Below are 13,604 nucleotides of genomic sequence, written 5' to 3'. Positions count from 1 at the left end.
GATGTGGCCGAGGTACATGCCGCCACGTCCACCTGAAAACTAGGTTCAGCTGAGTAAAAAATTACAACCGAAATTTTCTGTGCCTGCCCCCGCCATCCATAGCGTGGCTGAGTTTATAGCCGAGTAAACTGGGCTCATCTTGGAGATGGTGTAAATGGAAAGAATGCTGAATGATATTTCGGCCTCTTCATTTTTTGCCCTAAATGAAGGTCCGGGACCTCTAAACCCTAGAAAAAGTGCTGGCAAGCCTCGGAGTTCCCAAATGATACCTTATAATAGCTTTCCTTCAGTCAATTTAGGTTTCGTCTCCCAAGCGGTTACGGTGTCGCGACGTCAAGGCGCCGACGGTGGTCACGTGGGAACAAGACATTGCGACGTTTTGACGCTTAATCCGGCTGGCTCGGTCGTCTACTGTGCTGGTACTTCGACTTGCAAGTATCAGCATAGGTTTGCGGCCTTCATTTCAAGCCTACCTGCAACGAAATATCACTTTGGCTAATTAATATATATATATATATATATATATATATATATATATATATATATATATATATATATATATATATATATATATATATATATATATATATATATATATATATATATATATATATATATATATATATATATATATATATATATATATATCATCAACCTGGTTACGCCCACTGCAGGGCAAAGGCCTCTCCCATACTTCTCCAACTACCCCGGTCATGTACTAATTGTGGCCATGTTGTCCCTGCAAACTTCTTAATGTCATCCACCCACCTAACTTTCTGCCGCCCCCTGCTAAGCTTCCCTTCCCTTGGAATCCAGTCCGTAACCCTTAATGACCATCGGTTATCTTCCCTCCTCATTACATGTCCTGTTCATGCCCATTTCTTTTTCTTGATTTCCACTAAGATGTCTTTAACCCGCGTTTGTTCCCTCACCCAATCTGCTCTCTTCTTATCCCTTAACGTTACACCAATCATTTTCTTGCCTACCTTGGGATTGAAGTCACCCATCAGTATAGTGTATTTTGTTTTGACTTTACCCATCGCCGATTCCACGTCTTCATAAAAGCTTTCGACTTCCTGGTCATCATGACTGGATGTACGGGCGTAGACTTGTACTACCTTCAATTTGTACCTCTTATTAAGTTTCACAACAAGACCTGCCACCCTCTCGTCAATGCTATAGAGTTCCTGTATGTTACCAGCTATATCCTTATTAATCAGGAATCCGACTCCTAGTTCTCGTCTCTCAGCTAAGCCCCGGTAGCACAGTACGTGCCCGCTTTTTAGCACTGTATATGCTTCTTTTGCCCTCCCAACCTCACTGAGCCCTATTATATCCCCTTTACTACCCTCTAATTCCTCCAATAACACTGCTAGACTCGCCTCACTAGATAACGTTCTCGCGTTAAACGTAGCCAGGTTCAGATTCCAATGGCGGCCTGTTATATATATATATATATATATATATATATATATATATATATATATATATATATATATATATATATATATATATATATATATATATATATATATATATATATATATATATATATATATATATATATATATATACAACCTCCCTGCCTTTCCTCTAGGCGAAACCACAGGATGGGCAATTGTAGAGTTCTTTTGTTTGTTAGCAGCCTCTAAAAAGCACCTAAGTAGACAACGCGTGCATCTGGTAGTTGTCGCTATATGACGCAAGTCCCATAATGCCGCCTCCGCGATGTTTAAGTCAGCCGCGGGTGCAGCTTTATCTCGGAGGTCATGCCGCGAAGTCGGGCGTTCCAGGTTTTGCGTCGCTTTCGACGAGCGCTAATGGCGGCGTTTTCTTTCTTTTTTCAGTTTCGGATTCAAGAACGACGCTTACACTCGTATTTCAAACTTCAAATTTTGCACGCAAGCCCCTCGATATCTACACTATAATAAACTAGGCTTTTTACGAGGCCCAAAATTTCGTTGCAGTTGGCCTTTAACGGAAAAAAAAATAATACAACGGAAACTCGGAAACATGCTAGTACTGGTTGAATTGTATATGTACTTGGCGGAGCCAGTTCTGACACCAGTGCGCAATATGTCTCTTCGCAAGGGATTGAATGCGGCTTCTAACGCGAACCGGTCCTGGAGGCAGTGCAATCAGAGGCGTGCGGTGTCCGATCCCGATAATGACGCCTTACAGTCACTCAAGCGTAGCGTAAGCACTTACTTGATGTGTCCCTTTCTCCAGGATCGGCGTCGGCGTCTCGCCGTGTAGAGACGTAGCGGGGGGGTCTCCCACACAGCTGTGGCGCGGAGAGGGAAAGCACGAGGAAGAACTGTGGCGTTAGCATAGAGAAATTTGGAGAGGAAGCACCTGCGTAGTGGCGTTGGTTTATAGGACACGAATCGTTTTCGTGCGTTCAATACGACATTTACCAAAGCCTTGATATTGAGATGCAATAGACTGTGTACTTGAAATGCGTAAGGTGTGTTAAGCGTCAAGCGTTACGTTTTCGCATTTCTCAATAAATATATTCCCACTTGCGATTCTACCTTTACCGTGAGACCAAATGCACCTGTGTATTGGGAGTTTCATGGAAGCCGTCGCGGATGTGGGATACGCCCGAATGTCAAACAGTGACAATTATCATTTAGCAAGTTGAAAGAATTAAAGACCTCAACTTAATTCGTCCTCCTATTACTTCAACACAAGCACTGTCAGTACATGCATGACAGCAACATAACATCTATGGAACATAAACATGGCCCCTACATAAATTTACACAGTATTTACATTATTGTAACATCTATCACAATTCGTGTCCATTAAGCGCGCGCGCCGAAAAGCAGCAACGACATTGCAACCAAGAAAGAGGCAGGAGTTGAATCGCAACTTTCAGATCATGACTTTTCGAGAAAATGTCTATATATTTTTCTCACTTTCACTTATTTATTACGCCTAGAGAGTTCCAAATTCATACCTCTAACACATTCCTGAAATTCCCGCAATTCTTGGCCAATCCCCCAGAGTGGGTAGGTTCCACTGTCTTTACGGTCATCATCATCAACTGGCAGTGGACAAGCTAGCCAGGGCTCAGAACCAGGACTTATCTCCACTAGCGCCAGACGGGCGGGCCCCAGCTAGCGTCAGCACGGATTCGCAGAGCCGTAGGCCGAAGTCGTCGAACATCCGCACGGCCCACGACCAAGAACACAGGACCGCCGAGGATTGTGATAGCTGAAGAGGCCATTTTCGAGGTATCCAGGCGCCTTTTACGGGTGCACAGGACGGCGACCATCCGCCGAACGACAGAGATCACGGAGCTATATGTCGACGTCGACGTAATCATCTACAATAGCATGTTTATGTTGATTTGATTCTTCCTGGTCAAGCAGCAATTCCCCTAATGGCTTATCTGCCATCACTCGCGTAAAACCGAAGCAAATTTGTGAACGTGACTTGTTTAGAGAAGACTGCGAGACACAAGAAATCGTATTATTGAGGTTCCGAACTACCTCATTTTGCGATCTGCTATGATTAAAAATATATGCTCTTTGTTGCGCCAAGCTTCCGACAGAATTTAGCAGGGGCAGCTGCACGCCTTGCGTTTGTTGCGCGGTACGCTTAAAGTAGGAAGGACAACCACCACTGCTGCACTTTTTCCGGGTGGCACCTTGCTTGGCAACTTGGTCGCCAAGCAAGGTGCGTGCGTGCGTCGAGAAGTGCGTCGACGTGCATCGTGAAAGTGCGTCGAGAAGTTTGTACCGTGAGACTGCCAGGTTAAGGGCCTCTGCGCACGTGGAAGACCTCAGCCTGTCATGGACTGCTCTTCACGCCAGCTACAGCGTCTGACCAACTGCACCAGCGAGTGGGGATCTAGCCTGTGGAGTGTCCCGGTGCAGCTTTTCTTCAACTTAGGCCAGTGGTTTCTTCAAGCAGGGAGGACGGGCAGTCTCGGAACTAGGGCCCATTAAGACCGAACAGCAGTAGCGACATCGCGATCAAAAAAGAGGAGCTGAAGAAAGAAGTGCCGAGGCACAAGGCAACAACATATCGTCGTAGTCGAGCTAGCCGGGGCTCGCGGAATCCGCACTGCAACGCATATTACATAACATCAACCTAATCATGATTAACGCAAGCGCCTATATTAACGAAGCTTCGAGTCATTGAGTCCTACAGTGCGTGGAATGCGCATACTCAAAGAAACCTTTGTTCTGCTGCATGCTCAATACTTCTCTCATTCCGCTGCTTAATTACCAGGGAGCCGCCACAATGACGCTAATTATGAACAAATATAGATAAAGTAAGTGCAATTCCTCTTGAATAGATTACGGCTGGAAACATTTACAAACAGTGAATCCGGCATTTATTAGGAAGTAATCGTTGCTCGGTTTCAGGGAAAAGCAGAAACTACCTAAAGACTTAACAGTGATGATAATACCAGGCATGAAATGAGTAGCGATGGTTGGACATCTGGGCAAAAAGCAAGTACCTTGAACGATCAAGATAAGTAAACCGAAAAAAAATATCTGCAGCACTCTTTACCCAGGATGTGGCACCGCTGCATAACCGGCCACTAAAATGCTGCCGCCACATAGCACAAAAGTTTGAAAGCGAATAACGCTAATTCATTCACATGCAAGTGCAGATACGTTTTTTTAGTCTGTTCTATCTTGTTTGTGCTTCAAGTCACGCCAATAACACACGTACATCACTTCTTTCACGAGGCATCCGTTGTCAGTGCACGTAAGAAGACTTGCTTTATTGGTCACCAAATCTTGGTGAAAGTGGTAAATATTTTTCTGGGATAAATAAACTGAGCGCGATTGCGTAAAAAGAACCGTTCACTGTTCCGAGGTCCAGAGGTACAAGGGGCGAGCGTGTAGGTCATAATTTTCCTGTAGGCGACTTGCTCCGCTGTATTCGGGGCCGCAATGGTGAAGTGCCATTCACAGCGCGAATAAAATGTGATATTATTCAGACTTGGATGGAGAAGGCACGTGGAATGTTAGGGATTTCCCTATAGGTCAGGAAGTGCAAATGAGGGAGCTGGTACAGTGCCAAGAAGTAGTAAGTGAAAAAAACGCAAGATAACGCGGCTCTTTCGCTGCCGAACAGCACAGCACGTGGAGAAACATCGCTTTAATAAATCACAATGAATTTGCTATTTTCATTTTAAAGCAGACTTAGGACCCCTTTACTCACAAATACGATGTGGGGAATCTTGGTTGCTCGCATTCTTCACGGACGTGATGGTTACGCTATAAGTCCATGCTATAAAAGAAACAGCCAGATCAGGCATGACCTTCCATACTTAAGGAGGACCGCATTTAAAAAAAAAGGTCAACGAGAGATTGGTCGTAACAATAACTTTCATTGACCTTTGTAAAAGAGTTCCTACGGCAATAATATCAGCCTAGATTGCTAAAAAGGATAGTAAAATGGGCAAGGGGGTGCTAATCATCTTTGAATGGTAGCGCGAGAACCTACATAGAATAAACGAAAGACACAGAACGCACTGCTTAGTCTCGTTGTTTTTTCTTCCCTTAATTAATCGTTAATCTAGCTCTGGCTTTCGTTTTGAGTAGGTTTTCGCGCTTCCCTTGAAGAAGGGCTGTTTCATGCTCAGCTTATGAAACGAGTATCGCAAACAAGCGGCGGACGAGATGAGGACTAGACGAAAAGTGAAGTGTTTGCGAGTTGATGGAAGTGTTTGTTCTTCGTAAAGAAAAGAAAATTGAGCAGAAACGATCGACAATTACTGTCAATGTAAACAAATAGCCGAACGCTTGAAGAACGCTATTCGCTTTGTTAAAGGGATGGTGCATTTGGCGACATATATTTAGGGGGGGGGGGGGGTGGGGGGTGGAGGGGCGTTGCAATTGAGGATATTTAGGTAGCGTTTGTTGTTTGAATGCGTAATTCAGCAGAGAACAGAGCCGTTAACCAAGACATCTCTACTCGTAGTATAGGTGGACAGCCTGTGCGCCTCAAAGAGCTATGGTTCGGCAATGTACGCGCCCTGCAACGCGAGCGCCCGCCCCCTTTTTGTCGGCGCTTGCGTTCGAACCTCCGACCAGCGCCCTCCGGTCACACACCAACGACGACGAAAATGGACGAAAGAGCGAAGCAAGAAAGCTATTCACTTAAAAAAAAAGAAGCAGGTTATATCACATTTACTATGTTTTCTGATGTCATGTTGTAGTGCACGTAGCCATGGCCCAGTGGGTAGGGCGCCCGGCGCGGTTGCGGGATGTGCGTGGTTCGATCCACTCCACCATGCAGACACCCGCCGGTATATAAGACGGCAAAGCGTCCCACTTTCCAGAGGAGCGTTGTTTGGGAGGGAGTTACACATAGCGCTATGTTTGCTGTGCAACAACCACTATGCTATGCACAATACTGAATGCAAACCTTTTAGATATGACTCTTCAGCTATGTATTCTATTGTGTCACTGCCCTGCAGATGCCTTTTACATGCATGTATGCATGATCACTGCCGGATTGTGCTCGTGGCATTTTGAATGTTGAACTTGAACTTTATTTTTGTATCTATACAACGTACAGATGACATGGGCACAGACAAAAAGCCGTAAAATCGGCTTGACTAGGTCTGTGTCCCTTATTGGTTTCTTTGGCATCACGTAGCAATGCGTGCATAAATACAAGATGAACAGATGTATTGGAAAACCAATATAAATGTAAACAATGTGTCGATAAATGGGATTATTTATACAAAGCTACTTTCGCACTGCGGCGAAAAATTGACATGAATGCAGAAATTGTAATTGTCATGCAAGTTACGAAAAACAGGAACATGAAAACAACAAAATGCAGACAACATGAATCACTTTTCATTTACGGGTAACATTCACAGAAATACAAAACTAAATAAGTCACTGTGCAATTACAGCTTAGAATGCGTGTACAACAGAACAAAACACAAAGAAAAGCACTAAGCATTCACGTGAATGCCAATATGAGTGGTAAGTTTGGGCACCTAATTGAAATTATAATACCAGGTCATTGCGGTACCATAGAAAATAATGACGCCGATAAGGCAGCTCGGACATCAAACCAAGAAGACCGCTACGTCCCCATTCCTCTCTCAAGGAACGACGCCGCGAGACAACTTGGCATTTTAGCACGCACGATCTCATTAGCAGAGTGGAACACCACACATACAAGGCGCACAAGCCTGCACAGACTAAACCCGTCACTTCAACTCAGACCTCCAGCCGGTCTACACCGACGTGAAGCGTCTCTTCTGTGTCGGTTATGGCTTGGAGTTGCCCTCACGAATGCCTACTCAGCACTAATTGGAATGGCTGATAGTCCTGTATGTGATGTTTGCGGATGCGAGGAGAACATTGAACACTTATTGTGCCAGTGTCCTCAATTTCAAGCACAAAGACAATCTTTGTCCAACACATTGAGGAAATTAGATGATCGTCATCTGACTAAACAGACGTTACTAGAGCGCCGTCCCGACCGATCATTGGCTCAGAAGGCAGTGAAGGCACTTTTGTGTTTTCTCAGAACTTCTGGTTTGCGCGAGCGTCTTCAACTCAAGTGCTGTCTGTACACGTACCTACACCTTCTCTCTCCCTTCTCTCGCTTCCCCTTCTCCCTTCCCCCAGCGTAGGGTATACCCTACGCTGTCAATAGTCAATAGTCTGGTTGGCTATAGCCAACCAGACTATTGACAGGTTATCATCCCTGCCTTCCTATATTACTCTCTCTCTCAAGCAACTTTCTTTTTTCTAAATATAAGGTCAATTGCCGGTTAACACCTATCCTTGCCCGTCTCCGTCTCGTCCGTGTCTTCGTTTGCGCTACATCTTTCCGCCATTCGTACGAGTGCAGTTCGTAAGATTTGCTTATTATTGGCCGGTATCTATACATTGTCCTTTCGTTAGCTGTTGCTGTTAACTGGTGAGTGTTCTTACAAACCGCTCTTGCGCACGACAATTCTATAGAAAAGTTTGTACCCTTTGGAGCTCATCTATATTAATTTGCGCGCCTTTCCTTCTTTTTAACTCTGCGGGCTCGGTATACTTCCAGGTCACGAACGGCATGCGCGTTATCAGCGTTACATAGGATTCATCCTTACAGGAAATTAGTGAGCGTAGAGTTTCCGAGAAAGGAAACGCACGCAAGAAAGATGACGATTATTGTATGAGGACAAGGTACGCCCCAATGGGTGTAAACTGCCCCCCCCCCCTTTTTTTTTTGAGTAAATGGCTCTGTGAATACGTGGCTGGAAGCCTGTCGCTCAGGTGCGGATTGTCACCTGTTGTCGTTCTGGATGCGATGCGCGCAAAAAAAAAGAAAAAAAAAGCGAGACAGCAGCGGCATCACTTCAGGAGTGATCTACGGGAGCGGGCAGTGGGGAACAATCATTGGAAAACAAGCAGCGGCCCACAAAGCGGCGCTGTGTTTACGGCGACGCGGTGCGCGTGTTAATAGGTGCTCGCCGCAGAGTGCAACTTTTACCGCGCCCTCTTCTCGACGTGGCCGCGCTCTGCTCCGCGATGCAGCCGCAGGTGAGATGGGATGCGTGGAGGGCGGACCGAGTGATTCCAGAGCCCGGGCAGTCGTCCAAGTCGGCGGGTTTACTATACGGAGCCTCGGCTGCTGCCGCGCCGCCGAGCGAGGCCGCACATTTCCTCTTCGGGGCATCGCATCGCAGCAGCAGCCGTGGCGCGCCATCGCCTCGGGTCCCCGGCGGGGCTTCGCCGAGGCGCGCTTCTTTTATTTTCATTCTCGACAATTGAGCGCGCCAAAGCGCGCGGCCTTGACCGTCACCCACACGGCGGCCGTCTCATCTTTCCCGTCCGCTGCTTTCTGCTATCGTCGTAATCGGCCAGTTCCACGACGCGCGCGACGCTGCCCGCGCGAGTACAGCGCCATCAACGTCGGCGCGTACGGGGAGCACGGGCCCAGCCCTCGTGTGGGTCAGAACTGCGATGGCGGGCTGCTTGTTCTTCCCTCTTTCCCCCCTTTCTCTTCTATAGGACTCCAAGCCACTTCCACTGCGCGTACTGACTTTGGACATCGCTAGCGTATAAAGTAACCAACCGGACACTCTTCCAGCTAATATCCCAGTCTTCTCCCTCTCTTTCTTGGTCGAGATCGGTGGGAGCTGCCATCTTGAATATTCCGCACAGATGATACGAACGCTTTCATACTGTTGTGTACTGCGGCGCAATTAGCGTATTTCAGTAATTCATCTAGAGCGACTTAACCAAGAGAAAACTCCCCGGATTTAATATCCACGCCTGGTCGGTCGGTTTTTTGCTGCATGTTGTATGTTGTTTTGGTGTATTAGAAGAGGTTTAACTTCAGTGTCTCAAAACATTAACGAATCTTAGCTATCGGCTACCAAGAGATCCTGTCTTGTCGCCGTCGGAACCAAGGAAGACTCCAAATTTACCCATGGAAGTCAGCATGAGTTCACGCGCACATGAATCGCCAGCCGAGGTACTATGCGAGTGCTGTAGCGTGCAGCCTAAATGTATATAAACAGCACGTCAAAGAGGCAACACGACAATCATGTGTCGTGTTGCCTCCTTCAAGCGCCCTTTGTATAAATATAGGTTGCAGGCTACAGTAATCATTGATCAACTACATCAGACCTTGGCTGCTGAATACGAGTGTTCCCCAACTGGCAGAGTAGCCAGAACACCACCCTCCGAGCAACACGGTTACAAGTGCTCTGTATGGACAATCCCGAGGTCGCCGTACTTCAGCGCTTGACTAAAACCATAGAGGGAGAGAGGAAAAGAGCTAAGATTATGTCAGGCGTGATAGTTTCTGCCTTTCAGTGTGTGCTTGTGTACCCTGTGGTGTTCGACTGCGGGGTATTCACGAAAAAAAAAATGTGCAGAAGGAAAGAAGGAACCCGCAGTAACGAGTGTATGCTGTGCAACTGCTGTCGACGAAAGAGAAAAGAAAGAAAGAGAAAAAAAAGCGCTAAATAAACGTGCGCAAGACCTTTAATAGACCTGCGCAAGACAAGGAGGAGTGTAGTCATCAAGACGATACTTTTCGGTTCCAGCGGAGCGGACGAGTGCTTGCTGCCCAACATCTTCATGTAAGGACACATTCGAGCGCTGAGGCTTACAATTTGAAGTAAGTCGCTAGCTAATGCTGACTTAAGTGGTTCTTTAGCTCCGGGCTCGTGATAGAGGCAACAACGATATACACCTGAGATACCTGACAGAATTGTGCTGGCATTTGGAGGTGATCCTACATGTGCTCTGCTCTTGAAGTCAACTTTGACCTCGACTAATGCGTTGAATAGAAGGGGATCATGAACGGCTATATTTTCTGACAAGCCGTGTGTGTGTGTGTGTGTGTGTGTGTGTGTGTGTGTGTGCGCGCGCGCGCGCCCTACGCTGGGGGAATGAAGAAGGGGATGAGAAAGAAGGCAGAGAGAGAGAGAGAGAGTATAGAGACGTGCACAGACAGTCATTGAGTCAAAGCCGCTCGAGCAAACCAGACGTTCTGAGAAAGCACGTAACTTCATTCACTACCTTCTGAGCCGATGATCGGTGGGGACGGTGCTCTAGTACTGTCTCTTCACTCAGACGTTTCGTAGTATCCATTTAAAGGAGATATCATGGCCTTTTTCTCCCAAATGATGGTCAAGCTCCACGATTTCGCACGTGAGCTGATCGTGGGTTCCATGTCGGAGAAACGACTGCACACATTGCAAGGCCGGCCATGAATCGCAGAAGACTGCCCATTTTCGAGGACTTTCAGCATTTATCACATGAAGCGCGTCGCAGAGAGCCGCAAGCTCTGCAGCTGTAGACGTAGTGATAGGGGAAGTCTTGAACCGCTGGGTTATTCCCATTGTTGGTATAACTACAGCACCACTGAAACTGATTGATGTAGTTGATCCATCAGCATAGACGTGTGTGTAGTCGCTGTATTTCTCGTACAAGAGAAGTAAAGCAAGTTGTTTGAGTGCGGATGACGGCAAGTCCTACTTTTTCTGAAGTCCTGGGATTGTAAAGTTTACTTGAGTACGACTCACACACCATGGAGGAATTGAAGGTATTGCTACAGGTGCGTAAACCTACACTGTAAATCACATTATACCCGTAAGGGCATTTTATGTCTGTAGATCACACCCTTACACCACTCAAATAGGTTTGTTTCATGGAGAATAGCCCTCATTTATAGTGAATGCGCATGCGAGAGAGGTAGAAGTCATAAGAGAAAGGTAGGGAGGTTAACCAGGCTGAGCCCGGCAGGCTACCCTGCACTGGTGAAGGACATTTGATGGTGAAATTTACAATATTACGCCTTTGAAAACTTTAGATTCTCACAGGTGTAATCGCAAAATTAAGCCCTTCTGGAGGAGCAGAATGCGACTCAAGAGAAATACCATCACACTAACAATATAACAAACATCCAAATACTGTAGCTGAATATTTACTATATATAAACACAGCAAACAGCAAAAACAAGTAGCGACCACATGCGTGTTGACATCATGGCGTGAATATGAATTATTTAGTCTATGACACAGCCTCACTAATTATCACCAATTCATTATGTGGGAACAATATTAAGTACATTCACTACACGGCGCATGTGCCAAGGAATAAATACAGGGACAAAGAGCAGGGATATGATAAGTGCCACTACTTGGAGCTCATTTGGCGACCCGTTGTAGAGCTACCCAATGGTTATTTATAGGTATATAGGGCACAGGTGAGAACGGTGAGTATGTGTGCGTTTTGCATCAATTCCTGGTAGTCCGTACACATTTATGAAACATACTGTGTGCGCTTTTGTGCTCTTGTGAGCAATATACAATTGTTGCTCACCAGCAACAGCTTTCGAAGGAAATAGTGTTGTAAATTACAACGCATTCAGGTTGTTTGTCCAGTTGTGCGCAGCATTACAGACTGCCAACAAAATTGCATCGTGTGGGATATCTCTCGTTGCCCAGTCGATACTCACACGTAGGGATCACCGGAAATGGAGAGGCTGATCGGCTGGCTTCAACTTGCGCTCATAACAACTGTGTCTGCCCAGAAAGATTGTGCAAGCTTGATGAGGCTCGTCTGATGATTCGTCGCCACCTGCATCCAGGCCAGCGCGTCATAAATGAAACATTCCCGCCCCGTGTTCCCGGTCGAGCCTTGCTACGTCACGCTAGAGCATAACTCGAGCTAAAGGTTGGCCGTGTGAACGTGTGCGAACGTTTATACCGTCAAGGACGCGTGCGCAGTCCATCGTGTAAGTCTTGCGGTTGCTGCGAGACACTTCAGCAGAATGTCCCGCTTTCACTGCGTAGCGCACGTCGTTAGTAAGGGATATATCATCTCCTCGGCCTGCTGTAGTGTCACTCGACGAATGTTTGTATCCCAGTGGTTGTGCGTTTGGACGAGATCAAGCGCATAGCGCTCTCCTTACCTGCCTATAAGTAACTTAGGTTCACGTTTGTAGCCCATTTCTGCTTTCGGGTGACGGGACCTCAAACGCTATGTCTTCCATTTCGACATACTTTGACCTGCAGTGACCGGCCCTACTGTGTGTGACCTGCACTGTGTGTGTTCTGCTTTATTCATTTAGATTTGCCATCTGTCAAGTGTATAGATATTTTCAAATCTGATAATAATAATAACAATTTTACTGCCATACTCCTTCATGCGGCGCCTGGACTGACCGTTCGCCCCGCTTGATATGATTAGAGGATTGCAAGGGAGCTCACTGTAATTTACATGGGACGCCAGAGTGAAGTATTAATCAAAATATGCATTGGTAGATTACATATTATATGCGAATATATATATATATATATATATATATATATATATATATATATATATATATATATATATATATATATATATATATATATATATATATATATATATATATATATTTATTTATTTATTTATTTATTTATTTATTTATTTATTTATTTATTTATTAGTGGATACTGTTGAATTAGAATATAAGCATTGAGTCTACTGGCAGCTTTCGGGAGGAAAGTTTCTGCGCAAGAACGGTCATACACGCGCATATACCGCGAAATCTGCCACTTGAGACAGACGCCATGGAAGGCGGTTCGATCGAGAAATTTGAGAATGCAAGTGCGGCTTTTTTTTTATTTACATATATATTAATGGGTTCTGGCATTTTCAGCGAAGAAAAGATCAAAATTCTCCTAGATTCTTTGTTTCCTTGTTTCTTTCTTTATTTTTGTTTCACTGTGCAAGGATAAAAATAGAAGATCATCCGAAATACCAATAAAACGTGAACACGTTTAAGCCATAGCGGGCGCATGTACTATCGCGCGCGCAGTATGAGCTACAACGTGAAAGCGCGCGGCCAGAACGCTCGCGCGCTGTAGCTCATTTTGCGCCCCCCGCGATAGTATACACTACACACCACGCAGTGTTTCGACATGCCCTAAAGGAGCACACTACAGGTGCAGTTATAGCACACACATCTTCACGCACTAGTCGTACATAGTTAAAACATGCACGTTGCGCGCTACATTGCAAGGGCATATAAAGTCTGCGTCACGTTCAGTTTGGGCACAGATCCAAAACGCACGGTGGGCAGCAACCCAGACAGGAGGAGCCTTTACTATA

The 13,604-nt window shown here is 45.7% G+C and overlaps 1 long non-coding RNA gene across 1 annotated transcript in view; it reads right to left on the bottom strand.

Moving 5' to 3' along the window:
- Window positions 1-13,604, bottom strand: part of LOC139056156 (uncharacterized) — a 191,227-nt gene that overhangs the window by 65,806 nt on the left and 111,817 nt on the right. The window contains exon 3 of the long non-coding RNA XR_011512191.1: window positions 11,962-12,083. This is a non-coding gene — a long non-coding RNA (uncharacterized lncRNA). The remainder of the gene's footprint in view (window positions 1-11,961; window positions 12,084-13,604) is intronic.

This window comes from Dermacentor albipictus, chromosome 1 (genome assembly GCF_038994185.2).
Source record: "Dermacentor albipictus isolate Rhodes 1998 colony chromosome 1, USDA_Dalb.pri_finalv2, whole genome shotgun sequence".
In the NCBI taxonomy this organism is placed as follows: Eukaryota; Metazoa; Arthropoda; class Arachnida; order Ixodida; family Ixodidae; genus Dermacentor; species Dermacentor albipictus.
Note: the sequence above shows the minus strand (reverse complement) of the source record. Positions and strands in the feature narration are given on the sequence as shown.